This window comes from Helianthus annuus, chromosome 4, assembly GCF_002127325.2.
Source record: "Helianthus annuus cultivar XRQ/B chromosome 4, HanXRQr2.0-SUNRISE, whole genome shotgun sequence".
In the NCBI taxonomy this organism is placed as follows: Eukaryota; Viridiplantae; Streptophyta; class Magnoliopsida; order Asterales; family Asteraceae; genus Helianthus; species Helianthus annuus.
The window spans coordinates 164709466-164715033 of record NC_035436.2 but is presented as its reverse complement, the minus strand read 5'-3'; positions in this window follow the sequence as shown (position 1 = coordinate 164715033).

The following is a 5568-nucleotide window of genomic DNA, read 5'->3' as shown; positions in this document are numbered from 1 at the left end:
CAGTTTTTTAATTAAGGCAAATTGGATTTAAATAATCCCAACTCACTGTTATTGGCCAATAATAATCCCAACTCATTTAATCACCAATAATAATCCGAACTATTCACTTTTGTTTGTAAAATACTCCCAGTTAAAAAAACACTAACTAGGTTAAAAAATTGCTGATGCGGCATGCCACGTCACCTGCCACATCAGTTGCCACGTCATCAAAAAATGCCACGTAGACAGCCACATCAGCTGCCACGTCATCAAAAAATGTCACATCAACTGCCACGTCAGCAAATTTGCTGATGTGGCATGCCACGTCACCTGCCACGTCAGCAATTTTTTTAACCTAGTTAGTGTTTTTTTAACTGGGAGTATTCTACAAACGAAAGTGAATAGTTCGGATTATTATTGGTGATTAAATGAGTTGGGATTATTATTGGCCAATAAGAGTGAGTTGGGATTATTTAAATCCAATTTGCCTTTAATTAAATAAAACAGAAACAGTTTTATAAAAAAAAACAGTTTTTTTAATTAAAAAAACAGAAACAGTTTTTTAATTAAATAAAACAGAAACAGTTTTTTTAATTAAATAAAAAAACAGTTTAAAAAAAACAGAATTTTTTTTTTAAAAAAAAAACATAACCTTTTATATTTTTTGTAGAACCGAAACCCACAAAGTAGAGCGAGCGAGGCGACAATCATGCGACAAGCCACCGAAGAGTATTGCCGACTGTACAAAAAGAGGACTTTTCCACACGTGGGGGCATGGGAAGTTGTGAGACATCACCCGAAGTGGGTCCCCGTTGAGTTGGTTGACATGCGTGGTCCTACGGCTCCAAAAAAACGAGGAGGTTCGAAAAGATCAAAGACATCCGATTCGGGGAACTACACGACTTCCGCGTCGGATAACTTGCCTGAAATGAACTTAAACGACCCCCTTGACGAACCCGATCAACCCGTTGACGACCCCGTTGAAGAAGATACACCCACAAGGCCACGACGCAGGAGAGGTGGTGAATCATCAAGCAAAGGTAAGGAAGCGGTGGCGGAGTCGATCTTCAGAATCGAAGAGGAGAAAATGACCCAATTCAAGAAGGCCGAACAAAGAAAAGAAACAATTATGTCCCTAAAAGTTGAACGCGAGCAGGCGTACAAGGAACACTTGAAAACGATTGAAAGACAAAATGATTTAAAAATCTTGTGTGAAAAGCACGCCCATCTCGACGAACCGTTCAAGTCAATTGTCATTCAACAAAAGTGCGAGATTTGCGCAAAGTGGGGTTGGGAGATGCCACCCGTTTAGTTGTTTTTTTTTTTTTGGCTATGTAATTTATTTTTTAAGTTTAATGAAATTTATAATTTAGTGTTTTATTTTTAATTTCTAATTTTAAAATGAAAATTTAAAAATTTGGGAGTGATAGAATTTCATCACTAGTGATACCACCCCCCTGACATTTTTATCACTAGTGATAGAATATTGGGTGATGACATGACATGATTTGATTCGATAGTGGAAATGATAGAAACTATCACTAGTAAACCACCCCTCCTCCCCTTATAAAATTATAAGTTACGAAATGCAGTTGTAGTAAGTGACGTATTCAAACTTTTGGAAGTGTTCAAATCAACTTTTATTTTGTATACCTCTTTCAATCTTTATAAACCTATGTTTACTACCATGAGCGGTGATGAGAGTGTGCGGGACACAGGGCCCGTGATTTCGAGAGACATTTGTTTTTTTTTTAAGTCTAATATATACATATATGTTAATTTTTTTTAATTAGTTTACATATACTAATTCTAAGATAGGCTGCTTTACAAAACAATTTTTATGGTTTAAAAGTTAGTCTATTGGCATTTAGTTTTTGTGAACCCAATACCCATTTGATTTTAAATAATAATAATAATAATAATAATTTATATAATCTTAAAGAGAAAGGTCGGTGGTTGTCACATCAAAGCCACCGACCCATTCTTTTATATATATTATAGTGACCTGAAAGTTTGTAACAAAATGAGAGCTGGATGATTCGGTTAAGTCTTTGCTGTTGTAACACACGGACCCAGGTACGATTCTCTTCCACTACATTTGGTAGTGTTCAATACTTTTTCCCTTTTCTATTTTCTTTTATTTTCGTTTTGTTTCTCTCTCTAAATGGTATATATACTAGGGTTAGTAATAGTTTCACTAAACACCTTCAAAATTATAAATTTGTCACATATAAACCTTATGAACTCTCAATAATATAACTAACTCTTTAATAGCAGTATCATTATATTAATGTAAACAATTTGAGTGTTAGAAAATGGTTAATTTACATAAGAACAACAAACTTTATTTAAGGTAATAGTATGTATAAAATTGAATTGTAATATAAATTTAAAACATTTTAACCCTATCAAATACCTTTTAAATATTTCTAAATTCTTTTATTATTTATTATTTTACCGGTTCTTAAATCCGGTTGGACCGATCTGACCAGTGGACCGGTAAGGCGTCCGGTTCGATATCTGGTCCGGTTCTTAAAACGTTGATTATAGGCTTATCAATCCATCGGGGTCATTAGCAAGATAATTTCTAAGGTGTTTGCTAATAGACTCAAACGGGTCTTAAACTCGATCATCTCGGAATCCCAATCAGCTTTCATTAAAGACAGAAACATTATTGATGGGCCTTTGATTATTAATTAATTACTTTCTTGGATCAAGAAAAAGAAATCCAATGTTCTTCTCTTTAAAATCAAATTTGAAAAGGCATTCGATTACATCAACTAGGAGTTTATTATCTCTATTTTGGAGCAAATGAACTTCCCTCCTCTTTGTTGTAAATGGATTCGAGGAGTTTTATCTTTTGCAAGATCTTCGGTGCTTATTAATGGCTCTGAAATTCAATTTCAATGTGGTGTGAGACAAGGCAATTGTCTTTCCTCATTCTTATTCATCATACATATGAAGGCTTTCTCTTGTATGTTCAAAAGGGTGGTAGATGTCACACCCCGACCACGTAAAACAACAAAATGTGGCGGAAACGTCGGGGAGTGTTGTAACAGAATCATTGTTTCACAACCATGGATTAAACAGTTTCGTTTTATTGAATTAAATGTATTACATTACATTACATTGGAATTTGAAACAAAACATGAACAAATAAACTTCCATTGTTATTAAGTCACTAAGGCCTCGTCCAATCCTATGTGGGTATACCAATATCATCATCAACTATTGTACCTGAAACACATGTGAAAATACGTCAGCATAAAAATGCCGGCGAGTACATAGGTTTTGTATGAGTGTCAGATTCATGGCTCGTTTTACATGTTGCAATACTTATTTAAAAACCTTATTTTGAAAAGTATGTATTGCGACATAATTAACCAAATCAAATCAAGTTGATTATAATTTATAAAATCTCGTAGCCATGATTCTTAACTCCAAAACATTTGTTTGTTTAAACCCAGATTGTAAATCGTTTTTGAAATAAAAACTCGAATAGTATATGTATATCGTTAGAAAAACCTTGTAATATAACTTTGTTTTGATAACCTTGCCCAAGTGATCTAGATAACGCAATAATAAGTAATGTATTAAAAGCACTTATATATAGGAAGTACCAGCGGCGTATCCACCATGCTTTTAACACATTACACCCGCCCCGTTACCTAATCACTTCCCTAATCCCAATGGTTCAAACAGATTTCAAACGGTTCATGTCAATCAAACGGTTACAAACGGTTCACATAGTCAAGTGGTCACAAACGGTTCACATAATCAAATGGTTACAAACAGTTCGCATAATCTAACGGTTACAACGATTCACATAATCAAACGGTTACAAATGGTTCACATAGTCAAACGGTTACAAACGGTTCACATAGTCAAACGGTCACAACGGTTCAAAATGTAAAACAGTGTGTCCATATGCTGGATGAGCATATGCGACAAAATGTAATATACGGAAATCAATGTGCTAGCATGTTAAGAGCACATATATAGCAAAACATAATGAAATCATGTACTAATAGTGTACTAAAGAACATAACAAGTATATGATACAAAAACATGAAAAGCATGAAAGTAACAAGTAGGCACATGTGTTCCACCCCAAAACAGTTTGAAAACAGTAAAAGAGGGGGACTATGTACTCACTTGAGGGTGCTTAGAAGTCTTGAACAACAACCAAGCAAAGCTAGAGGGATCACGGTATCAAACGGCACCTAATATAGGTAACTACGTTAATAACCGGACCTAAATCGGGAGATCGGATAGAATGAGGTTCTACAAATCAAATGAGTATTTGAACTCATATGGTATGATTTAATAGAGCTAACATTCTGATTTGAAAGTCTACCTAAGTGCTTTAGACCCGTTTCGACCCATTATGATAGCATAAGCTACTATGATGCGTCATTGGCGAAAAACTATGTTCGGATGGTTAACAATGTGCTATGTCAAGCCTTACATGCCCAATCATACCTAAACATGTTACTAAATCAGATTATATGTCAAAAATAAGTTCGTATAGGCAAAATACGGATTTATGCTTCAAAAGGGCATTTTGGTCATTTTCTATGGGCATACAAGCTACTTAACAAATAACTAACCAATCCTATGTGATCATAAGGTATAACCTCAGAGGTTATTCCCTATGCAACTATGATCACTAAGCAAGCTTGGTCGGATCCTAATGATCGAAACGGGTCGGGTTCGAAAGTCTAAGCGGTTGTCTAGACCGCTTAACTTACGACCCTAAACAAGCACAAAACTAATAGTGACGAGCTAAGCATGTTAAAACATGCTTAACTAAGTTAGAAAACAGGTTTTGATATCAAAACAAAGTGTATTGATACCACGAGTAGTTTGGTTGCAAAATACGCTTAAATGCGCATTTTGACCGAAACTACGACTCGCCATTACGCCTAGTTAACGTGGTAATCAGTAGGTATAATCGCTAAGGATTATAACCATCGTGATTACAATCACGTTACAAAGTTCAAACGAACTTTGCGTTGACCATTGACTGGTCAAACTGAAAGTCAAACACTGTTTCACTTTTTAAGCTAGAAAGCAATAAAAGAATGAAAGAAGGCTTACAAAAGGTCCAAATAGATTTGATTCCAAGTTTTCTCAGGTAGGTAGTGAATAATCACAACCACTTAGAGAAATCTCAGATCAAATGTGAGGAAAAACAATGGGCCTTGCTATTTATAGTAATGCATGAAGAACAAGATTATGACAAGTGTTTGTGTAACCTCCAAGGAAGAATCAAGGCCATACAATTGTCACAAGCAGGTACAAAGCCTTGCAGAGGTGTTAACTTGCTCATCACACCAAGAAATTACCATAACAGCCCCTGAATTTGCAAACTGTTGCTGAAAACTGAGTTTCTGGATGCTGGGCATCTCACACGGCCCACGTAAGATATGAGGGAGGGGCTACGCGGCCCACCTGGCCTCCCCAGATCAGCAACAGTTTTAAGTAATTACAGTTCAGGCCCCTACACTTGTATTAAGCTCATTTCAGCCCCTTTTGACCCCCGTTAAGCCATTTTCAAGGATCTACAAGGCCAATAAAGTTTAGAGG